The following is an 11,883-nucleotide window of genomic DNA, read 5'->3' on the forward strand; positions in this document are numbered from 1 at the left end:
GGCCTCTGATTTTGGGTGCACAACCTGCTGGAGGCTTGGGCCACAAATGGTCCAATGCACAAGTTCGTGGAACGTCGTGAAGGGGTGGCACTCGACAATAGTGCCTGGTACCCAGGTATTGCGGTTCCTCGTCACTCGTGAGGTCCACTCGCCTCAGCTCTGCTGGGGACTCACAATGGCAGTTTAGAAGTCAGGAAATTTACTTCCAGGGCTGCAGGGACTTCGGAATCTGGCGGTAGTGGGCAAGTTTGCGACCATTGATTCAAGTTTTTGGTGCCTGCCAAGCAGGGGAGTCACTCCTTGACTCCAAGGGAGATTCTTCAGTCTTCCAAAGGTAGTGGAACGCCGAAGGGCCAGGATTCTTCTTGTAGAGCGTCGTCCAGGAATATCTGATTTGCAACGGCAAGGGTTCCCTAACTTATACTAAAAGAAAGGGAGGAACTAGCTCTATGACCACTCCTCTGGGAGGGTCGGGGTAGGGGGTGGTTACACCCACTTCCCTTTGTCCAGTTTCGCGCCAGAGCAGGAACAGGTAGCCCCTGAACCGGTTTGAGCTGGCATATGCACAGAGGAGCCTACTGCTCCCCAGTGCAGGACTTCAAAGCACTCTAAGAGTGCACCCACCCAGCCCCAATACACTAAATCCTGTCTGGAAGGTCGTGACACCTCCCTGTGACAGGATGCCTATTGTTGGGCCTCATCCACTGTGAGTTTCAGTCAGCAGCAGGAGGGCAGCCCAGTGTCTGTGCTGGTGGCATCCGTTTTGTGATGCCAGGGCTCTTTCAGATTTCTACCGTGTTTCCACAGTGGGTACATGTCGTCCCCTCTAGAAGGATGGGATCATACTCCCACACCAGTTACTGGTGTGGGGGTATGATTCCAAGTTGTTTGACACCAAACACGACATGTTTTGATGCAGTCATTCCAAAGTTAGAACTTACCGGGAGGTTATAATGCACTTAAGAGTATATGGTTTAACCGCATCCACAAACAGCCACAGGGAATAGACCCTGCCAGCTGCAGAGGGGCCCTGCTCAGGCAGAGGCACCCCCTCACATTGTAAACCAAGCACCCTGCCCTCAGGATTGATAGGGCCTGCCTTAGGGGTGACTGATAGGTTTATATGTGTGTGTATGGTGAGATATAGGAACCTATACCTCAGTGAGGAGTGCTAACACTACCTCACCCAGGCTGCAGTAGCAGGCCTGTGGTGTCAGATTTAGTCTGCTTCCCAGGGGTGGCATAATACATGCTTCAGCCCCTGGTCGGCCTGTGAAGTACCTATGCCCTAGGTACCTAAGGTACCATATACTAGGGGCTCATAAGGTACCACAGTATCCAATCACTAGTGCATCTGATATGCACTCCAAGTTGTTTAGAGAGAACAGAGAGACTGGGGCCCTGATTAGCAGGGACCCAGCCAGTCTATAGCCAGAAACCAGTGTTAACATCAGAAAAAAAGTGGGGGCAACATAAGTGCAGATCCTACTCTCCTACACCAAGGCTTTCTTTTTTCTCAGCTTTCCCTTATCTTACAAACTTGTTACCTCCGCTTCTTCTCTCCCCTCTACGTAATGGGCTCCTTTTTCTGCCCTCTTCTTTCCATCATATGCCCCCCCTGTCTCCACACCATGAGACACCCATTTCTTTCTATTTCCTTTCAGCCTGTCGGTTTTTTTTTTTTAAAACAGTCCACTTCTTCTCTCCCGTCTACGTAATCGGCCCCTTTCTCTGCCCTCTTCTTTCCTTCGCATGCACCCCCTGTCTCCATGCCGTGAGACACCCTCTCTTCCTATTTCCTTTCAGCCTGCTTTTTTTAGGTCTCGCCTGACCCAGCTAGAGCTACAGTGCATGTGCGCGGGCGCGCGCGCCGTGCTTTACCGTAATTACTTTCACTTTCGCTTTGATGTTTGATCGTGATCCAGATTGCGATCACTTTCACTTTTGCGGCCGCTTTGCATAGCCAATAGGTCTTGCTTTTGGGAACTTATAAGTATTTAGTTATGCAAACGTTGCATGGCTAAACACTTATGAGGTCCCAAAGGCGAGACCTATTGGCTATGCCAATGCTTGTTTTTTTTTAATTTTTTTAACAGTCCGCTTTTTCTCTCCCCTCTATGTACTGGACCCCTTTCTCTGCCCTCTTCTTTCCTTCGCATGCACCCCGTCTCCACGCTGTGAGACACACTCTCTCCCTATTTCCTTTCAGCATGTCTGGATTTTTTTTAAAAACAGTCCGCTTCTTTTCTCCCCTCTACGGTCTGGGCCCCTTTCTCTGCCCTCTTCTTTCCTTCGCATGCACCCCCTGTCTCCACGCCATGAGACAACCTCTCCTCCTATTTCCTTTCAGCCTGTCCGTTTATTTTTTTTAAAACAGTCCGCTTCTTCTCTCCCCTTTCTCTGCCCTCTTCTTAACCTGTCACCAAAAGTGATTCAATCTGCGTATTGCAAATATTTACACCATCGTATTTAATAGTGTGTTATATAATATTACTGTTATTAATGCATAATAGTAGTAGTCGAAACAAACTCCCTTTAATAGGCCTTCAGCTACACAACAGTAAAACAGTAAACTGCTACAGGTGGGTACTTATATTTAATTTACAGAACACTTTGCAAATTATAACTTATGGACTCTTCATATACAGCAAAACTACTTACACCTCCCAAAGGCGAGACCTATTGGCTATGCCAATGCTTGTTTCAGGAAGTTGTGACACTGGTCTGAGATTTTAAAGGTCCTCTCGCTTTACATTGTGTTTCTTGAGCACAGCTTGGATTGAGATTTTTTTTAAATGTTCACTATTGTTTTCGTACCAAAATTGCCCCCTACCTCCTGCAAAGGTCCAGCTTTTAGCGTGATTCAAAACCCTGCTGAATTGTACTTTTTGAATGTTTACACACAAAAAATTAATGTCAGACGATTCTGATCTGGGATATAAAGCTGTTTCCCAGTCTAAAAAATTTGGATTATACAAAATTGATTATGGGGTAAACATAGTCCCATCAAGCATCTACTGATTTTCTAACCTTTCTTACACAGACTTTCAGATCAGCCTGTACTTGCTAGCACTAACAGTGTTCAAAGTTCACTTACTTCAGCAACCTGATTATGAAATAATAATAATAACATTGCTTTGCCTATCCATATACTTGATAATTCTATTCAACATGTAACATGGTTAAAATGTTCTCTACTAAATTAAATTACATTATGATGATTAAATTACATTATTATACTTATATAAGTTTTAATATTATTCCATTCTCCTTTGATGTTTCCAATATTCTCGAAATGGAGACTTCTGCAAATAGAACTAGGTCATTAGTAGGGGTGGGCAGAATTTGCGAAAGCGACTTTCGCAAATTATCGCGAAAATGTTAAAAATCTCCGCAAACACGCGGAAATATCGCGAAGATGCGGAAGTTTTTTTCCCGCCCGTTCGCGGTATTTACTGCATGGTCGCGGCTCGCCAACTTACCCATGCGGTTGCTCGCAGGTGCGGCCATCTTGTTTTCACTCTTCTCGCGGTGCATGATCGCGAGAAGAAAGACGTGATCGCGCGACGCATGACGTTACTGCGGGCGCGAACGGTCGCGAGACAGCGCAAATGGCTACCAACAATCCAACATCTCGTGGAGAACGCGACCGGATCGGGAAAACTTGCCGGCGAACGCGGGGATTCAGGTAAGGCAAACGCACGCGCGCGAGAATGTATTATTTTACAGCGCAAGCAAGAAACAAATTATCGCTAAGCTGCGGAATGCGGAAATTTTGACATTTTCGCGCTCTCCGCGGAACACGAAAATGTCAAATTATCGCAATTTCCGCGAGCGGAACGGAAATTTAGCCCAGGCCTAGACATTAGCATATACTGACATGTTATTCCCCTACTAGTAAAGCAATGCAAGAGAGCAATCAAAGAACTAAGAAGTGGTAAGATGGACACTTTTGCCTTACGTCTCTTTTAGAGCTCCTGTTATCACCAATGTTGGAAACTGGGCCATTGGTTGAGCGGATGAAACCCTACTCAAGCAGAAATCACAATCTCTGTCAAAGTGGAACACAAGCAAACCCCAAATTAACCTGTGCTTAACCCTCTGATAGCTTGACACAAAGCAGTCAGACTTAAATTAGAGGCAATGTGTAAACTATGTATGCAGCACTTCAAACAATAATGAAGTGAAATCACAAGGCAAATCCCACACTAATCTAGAAAAATAGAGTAAAACGTGATAAATTAGAACCAGAGATATGCAATTTCAAAGTTTTACATAAAATGAGTGCCTAAAAGCACAAACTGCCAACTGTGGTTATCTGGTCGCGCCAGACCAGGGCAAAATTACAAGTTCAGGCTGACCGCAGTGGAACCAACATCAGACCAAGTTAGGCCTGTTGAACAAAGGTACCTTAAATCCTGGTTGCGGAGCAATGCGAAGTCCTGCGTCGAAGATTCATAGTGCAGCAGAGGCAACGTCAGGCTCTTGCATGTAGATGGGTCGTGCAGCAGCAATTCTGAGGGAGATGCAGTGGAGATGAAAGGTCTGTGCATGGAAAAACATCACGCAACGGTGATTCTGAGGGGCTGGGATGCAAATTCCTGTATCGGGCATGCACCACACAGCAGTCCTTGCGCGGAGTCTTGCGAGGGGATGGATCATGCTGAGTCTGTTCTGCTGGGACCACAGATGGGCTTGCAGAACACCTTCAGGCTCATTTGCAAGGTTCCAGAACTGGGATGTCACAGCATGGGGGGTGCAGGACCCACACCTCGCAAAGTCCAGGTGCTGGCTTCAAGGTTGTTGGAGCCTGTTCAGTCCCTGAGGCGCTAATCAGGAGGCCAGCTAAGTGGCACTTGGAGTAACTCTGGTGGTCCTGTGTTAAAGATGCAGGTCCAGTCCTTCACTCAGGCAGCAGGTCAACAGATTAGCAGTCCTTTTTGTAGAACAGCACAGCAGTCCTGAGTCTTCGGCTGGTCCAAAGTTGTGCACAAGAGTTGAGTCTTTAGGTTCAATATTTATACCTGGTGCCAGATATGAAGTCGGAGCATGTTCTGGGAGTTTCCACTCCAAAGGTGTCTAAATTCCTGGCCTCATCCCATCTTGTCTGGGGTCCCAATAGACTAGTTTCAAACCCTTCATAAAAGTGCTCTGTCAGACCCTATGTAATGTAGTGTGGTGGAGGACAGCTCCTCCCCTTCATCAAGTCAGAGATTTCCTGTCCTGCCAACACCTCCATTCCCTTGGTCTCACTGACTGTGAGTAATATACAAATAGCAACTACCATCTAGGCCTAGTCATGTGCCTCAGGATACAGTCAGGAGACATCAGATTGTTGAGACAAGGAAATACTTTCTAGAAGTAGCATTTTCTGAATTGTGTCTTAAAGTCCGACTTTATCATTAAAGAGGGCTTTAAATTGTAATTCTTTAGACACTAAACTCGATATTCCTACTTGCTCCCAATTGAAAGCTATCACTTATTTAATGTAATAAGTTAACCAATGTTATCCTATGGGAGAGGTAGGGCTCACAGTAGTAAAAACGAATGTATGGGTTTTTCAGTACGAGGACATGTAAAACTTAAAATTACATGTCCACCTTTTTAAATATACTGCTCCATGACCTGTGGGCTGATTAGGGCCTACCCAAGGGGTGACTTATATGTAATAAAAAAGGATGTTTGGGCCTGGCAAGAGTTTTTTTTATCTTGTCAGGTCAAAATAGCAGTTTAAAACTACATACACAGGCTGTAATGGCAAGTCTGAGACATGTTTAAAAGGCTACGTAAGTGGGTGGCACAATGAGTGCTGTAGGGCCACTAGTAGCATTCAATTTACAGACCATGGGTACAGGTAGTACCACTTTACTAGGGGCTTGCAAGTAAATTAAATATGCCAATTGGGTATAAGCCAGTGTTATCTTGTTTAAAGGAGAGAGCACAAGTATATTTGCACTGGTAACGTGTGCAGAGACCTAACTGCCAATAAAAACTAGTTCAGAAAACAGGAGGGGAAAGGCAAAAAGTCTGGGGATGACCCTGCAGAAAGGGCCAAGTCCCACAAACACAAAAAGTAATATAATACATAAAGAGGGGCTTTGTTGCGACCTATTCAGCCAATGATCGTAGAAGGTCAGCCTCCTTCATCTGCTGCTTGTTTGAAGTGCCTTTAAAATTATGGATCATCTAACAACAGTTTTGTGGCGGGGTACGTTTTAAGTTGCAGCTGATAATGCTTCTGGTCAGGAAGTTCAGAGGAATGATCTGTAGATAGAGTACTCCTACGATTGATGGAGATTTCGTTTGTGCTTCTCAGGCAATGGGTGGGAGTAAGTTGCAACTGGCTGCGGACAAGCGTCCTGACAGCAGCTTTGCTGTGGACCTCAGTTCCTGGTTGATTAAGAGAGCCTTTGTTAAGTGTAAAGCTCTAATGAGCCTGGGGCACAACAAAAGGAGCAAAACGTTGTAGATGATTATTTGTGACCCAAGCTATTTTGAACAGTGTGTGACGCCTTGTGCTTCATACTATATGCCTTGTGCATGGTCTGGAGCATCTGTAGAGTGTTTACTGTATAGTTGTGCAGATTTGCCCACCCTTAAATGGGGTGAAAGTGATATTGAACATGACAATGTACTTCAAAATGCAGAGCTGTCTCACCAGGAGGTAGAGTAATGAACAAGGTAAAACAAACACACACCAGGGTCGTAACAAAAGCTCCCGCAGCCCCCGCGGTGGGGGTGGGGCCCAAACTCCAGGGGGCCCCCTCGGCACTGCACTCTGGCAGGGGAGCTCCTGATTGAGCTCGGAGGGGGCCGCTCTACGTACTGTGCAGGGAGGCCCCCTCAATTTTCGTGACGCCAGTGACACACACTGCAATGAGGTTACAAGAAACTAAGCTAGGAAATTGGGTTATTCATTTAGAGGTGGTGACTGTTACCAACCTAATAAACACAACCTAGTTAGGCCGAAACACAGTTCTTAGAGAATTGCTAATGAGCCCCTGGTAGCTATGGCACACGTAGCAGGCAATACTGAGAGAAATGTGTGCTAAGTTCAAGCAGTACTAACAGTTTTAAAGGCTAATAAAACACAATCAAATTCCCAACCCAATTTAGAAAATAGAAACAAATTTAATGAGCAAAAAGCAATAAATTACATTTATCAAAATAGGATAAGCTGAACTTTAGATAGGAGTTGTTAAAGTTTTTAGGCAAATAGCACATAGTAAAAGAAAAATATCACTCAGAAGTAGCAGTTCGCTGTTGACTAAGATCCAGGTAAATTTACGGCTGATCGCAATCGTGCAGACGTAAAAAAAAAACCAACTGGCTCGTCAAAGTTTTTGCCTTCTGCCTTTTAATCTAGAAGTCTGAATCCTTTATGGGACATGGTCCAAGGATGGGTCCATCAAAGTCAGATATGTCATCTTTGAGATCCCACTGAAGCCATCCATATGTTTTACAGCCAAAACAAAGCTGGATTTCAAACCCTCCATGGTTGCTTCATTGCTGGAATGATTTTTCAATCTCGGTACAAGGTTTTATCTTCAGATTAAGACACTTTCTTGGTTTGATTAGGGCAGGTGGTACATGTGTGCAGTAAATCCAATAGAATTGTATGTTTTGTGTAGAATTTGACCAGGTAGATCCGGGTCTGCCTAATTATTACACTTTCCTTGGGATTTAGCTCATAACTGCACAGCACTCGATTGGTATTGCCTCACAGTACACCTTGTAAGACATTGGGTTATTATTTTGGGTGGGTGACTGCTTACCTCAAGGAATAAGTACAGCCCTTGTCAGGATGAGCCCTCGAGGTCAATAAATTAACCTTAGCTCAACCCCCTGGTAGCAATGCACAGAACAGACATGCTGAACGTAGGGCAATGTGTAACCTATTTATGCAGTACAAAACTGTAATAAAGTCAGAACACCAAAACAGTAGTAAAACATCAAACAATAGCAATCCCAAACCGGATTTAAAAAATAGAGTACATTTAAATTAACCGAATTAAAAAAAATCCAATAAGGGGAACTGGAGACACGAATTCTTGAAGTTTTAGGTAAAAATCGCATCAAAAAAGTGCTAGGTGTCAATGGTAGTCTATGGTTGTGGTCGACTGGGATTCAGGTGCAATTTCAGGCTGATCGCGATAGAGCACAGGTCAGACAAGCCAACCAGGTTTTGTCTCAGTGAAAGATGCTACTTTCTTACTTAGTCTTTTAAGTCCTAAGGAGTAAACTTCTCAAGCCACCCTTGGACCTCAGGAGAGCACTTAAAGGCACATGCATCAAAAAGAGAGTTTGCGAGTCCTTATTTGCGAATTTTAAGGAATCGCAAATAAAGACTCGCAAAACACGATGCAACAAAAACATTGCGAGAATATTGCGAATCGCTAAAAATCGCTAAATAAATTGCGATTTCGGCATTTGCGAACTCGCTATTAGCGATTTCGCAATTAGCGAAATCGCTAATACCGAAGTCGCTTTTTGATGCATCCTGATGACATCACAACCAGGAAGTGAGCAGCACCAGCCTCATTTCCAGTGCACAGTGTCAGGGAGAGGAGGGAGCTGGCTCTGGGAGCAGAACAGGAGTGTGACAGAGACAGAAGAAAAACTTGTGATATCAAATGGAAGCCTCACAAACAGCAGAGGAGAGCCAAACAGGCAGGAAACGCAAAATTAAATTTGCAGAAAAAGAAATTGACACCCTCATTGAGGGAGTAGTCCACAGCCATGACAAGCTGTTTGGAAAGGCATCATTGAAAGTGGCAGAGCAGGAGAAAAGGAAAATCTGGCTCCGGATCCAAAACAGGGTCAATGCCATTGGGGTGACACACCGCACCATTGAAGAACTCAAAAAACGATGGTACGACTTGCGCAGTCGGGCTAAGGTGCGCATAGCTGACCGCCTGAAGGAGGCAAAGAAGACAGGAGGGGGAACACCAACAGACACTGGGAACACTCCCATGGAGGACTTGATTGAATCCACCATCCAGCCAGAAGCTGTTGTTGGTGTGACCCAGCTGGACACGTCCGGAGCAGCAAACACATCTGAAGGTAAGATGAATGTATGTTTTCTTAGTGTTACAAAATGTAAAGGTAGAACTCGACCACAGCACAGCCCAAGTGCAGACCCTGAACATCCAGTACACAATGCATTCAGTAGGTGAGGGGCATTATGGGAGATGTAGTCAGGTCAAGCAGTTAAAATGTCAAATCTCAGAGTAACAACCCAAAAAAGCTGAATAGAGTATAAAATCATTTACAAAGGCAGAAATTTATTACTGTGCAATTAATATCACAGACATGAAATAATACAGTGTTGCACTGTTTCACCTCACAGATGCACAACGTGTAGAAGATGTGGATAGCGATTCCCCAGACATGCAGGACACCAGCGCAGGTGAACAGATGGACACACCTGTGGTGCAAATAAATCCCTCACGTCCAACAAAGTCACGCAGGGCTACTGTTCCATCCCTAGTCACCATGGAGTGTGAAGATGATGAGGCTGATGCAACACCAGGTGGCAGCCATGGCCAGACAACTTCCATCACACAAACACAACCACAGGTCCCCAGAACTAATCACAGAGCCCGGCGTAGGAGAGGAAGAGCACTCAGGACACAGCAGGAGGAGCAACCAAGTGATGTCTGGGGTGGTCTTGAGGGACAGATGCTCCGTATGCAGCGCCTGCAGACAAAAAACACACGATTAGTACAATTGCAAGTTGGCAAGATGGCTAGCAACATAGCAGTACTGTCAGAAAGTGTGCAGCAACTGAGCAAGGTGATGCATGAGGGAAATGTATCCCAGAAGAGACAGCATCGTCAACTAATGCTGCAATTGAAAATGTTTGCTAAATCAAACAATAGATTGGCCACGACAACTGCACTGCTGGCACGTAGGTCTGTGACCATGCAAACTGAAATGTGCCATTGGAGCGGCGATGTGGCTAAAGCACTGGACCAGGTCACAAATGCAGTTGATTTGCTAAATGCTTCCACAATTGCGGCCAACAATTCCACGCCCGAAGAGGGTAGTGAGGGTGGCTCAAGCCTAAGTAGTGTGGCAGTTCCAGTCCGCACTGCAGGAAGACGCAACACACGCAGCAGTACCCCCGCCGCTTCCAACATAACGGATGACAATGCTGGGTCTGACAGGCGTCTGGGTGTTCGTGGGAAAAAGCGCTAGACTGGCATGTACAAGTGCATTCCACTATGGTGACGTAACCATTTATTTGGATTTGACTTTTCACAGAGTGACAAGTGAATTGACATTTGCAAACCACTTATGTCCATTGCACTGGTCAGATTACAAGTGTGCTTGAACACTCATGGCAATTTTATTTAATTAAAGAATACTCTGATAGCAATAGTCAGTTTCTGTGTCGTCATTACTCACCTCAGAAATAATTTTGTGTGATGTCAAATCTTCTCCTACGCCCTTCTGCTGCGCCTGCCCCTTGTGCTGCATGGTGTTGTGGCACTTGCTGGTTCCCATCCTCCGAATCGCTGTCAGACACCTCGATGTCCATTCCTCCCCTTGTCGCTATGTTGTGCAGCATGGCACATGCCGCTACTATCTTGCAGCATTGTTCAGGGTTGTACTTCAGTGCTCCACCGGTCTTATGTAGACATCTGAATCGGCTCTTCAACAGCCCAAATGTGCGCTCTATGATGTTCCTTGTCGAAATATGTGCTGCATTGTACCTCTGTTGATTGGCAGTTGTGGGATTGAGGTAAGGCGTCATTAGGTAATTACGCAAGGCGTATGCGCTGTCACCTACATGTAATGGAGCACAGAGTCAGTGGCAGCTTCACATTGACATACGTACAATGACAGTGATAAACTATAACACATATTTACCAAGCAGATGTCCCTCTCCAAATTCTCCCCTGACAAGACGGGTGTGTATGCCACTTTGCCTGAAGATATAAGAGTCATGTGCACTCCCTGGAAATTGCGCAACAATGTCAGTGATAATGTTTTTGGCATTGCAAACAACCTGAATATTGAGGGAATGGTAAGATTTCCTATTTCTATATATATATTCCTGTGTTGCAGGGGGACATATTGCAACGTGGGTGCAATCAATACAACCCAAAACATGTGGGAAACGAGCTATCTGGTAGAACTCCTGTTTGGTTTTTGCAAGGTCAAGCGCGGTGGTAGGGAACTTGATATGAGACCCGATCACGGCCATCATGGCATCAAGGAATGCTTTCAATATTCTTGAAAGTGCGCTTTGTGACACACCTCCCGCAACAGCAATGACCCCCTGAAAACTGCCTGACGCCAGAAGGTGTAGGCAACATAGGACCTGCACATGCGTTGGGATGGCATTGGTCCTACGTGTCTGTCGTTGCATTATGGGGTCCAATTCATTGATTAGGTCATGGATCATTGCTGCATTGAGCCTATACTTGTCGTATATCTCATCCTCTTGCTGGCCTAGCAAAGTTATGCGGACTCTGAAGATGCGCTCATTCATTCGCCTCCGTCTCTGTGCGGCAGCCTGCAGCCTCATCCTCCTCGCCATCAGGTAAATCCCTGCCATTGTGAACAGTGCTGGCTCATTCTGGGTGTGTTTAAATGGGTTTCAGTTGGTTTTCACCTGTCTGTGATTTGCACTCATGATTACCACCTGGTTGTGATCCTTCTTATTTAGCGATCGCTAATTTGCGATTTTCATGGAAATCGCTATTTGCGATTTGTCATGCATACATTTTGCGATTCGTTGTTTGCGATTCGGTAATTGGGACACGCTAATACCGATTCGCTATTTGATTCGCAGAATGTTTTGCGATTCCTTATATTTGCGAAAAAATGGATTTTCGCAAATATACAGTTGATGCATTTCAACACTGACTTTTG

At 45.2% G+C, this 11,883-nt stretch overlaps 1 long non-coding RNA gene across 1 annotated transcript; it reads right to left on the bottom strand.

Moving 5' to 3' along the window:
• Nucleotides 1–9,264: 9,264 nt before the first annotated feature.
• On the bottom strand, nucleotides 9,265–10,700 carry LOC146831040 (uncharacterized). The gene is made up of 2 exons (XR_014961222.1): nucleotides 10,411–10,700; nucleotides 9,265–9,699 (listed from the first exon to the last, which is right to left on the bottom strand). It is a non-coding gene; the product is annotated as an uncharacterized LOC146831040 (long non-coding RNA).
• Between the last annotated feature and the right edge of the window lie 1,183 nt (nucleotides 10,701–11,883).

Source organism: Triturus cristatus, chromosome 5_1 (assembly GCF_964204655.1).
Source record: "Triturus cristatus chromosome 5_1, aTriCri1.1, whole genome shotgun sequence".
NCBI classification, from domain to species: domain Eukaryota; kingdom Metazoa; phylum Chordata; class Amphibia; order Caudata; family Salamandridae; genus Triturus; species Triturus cristatus.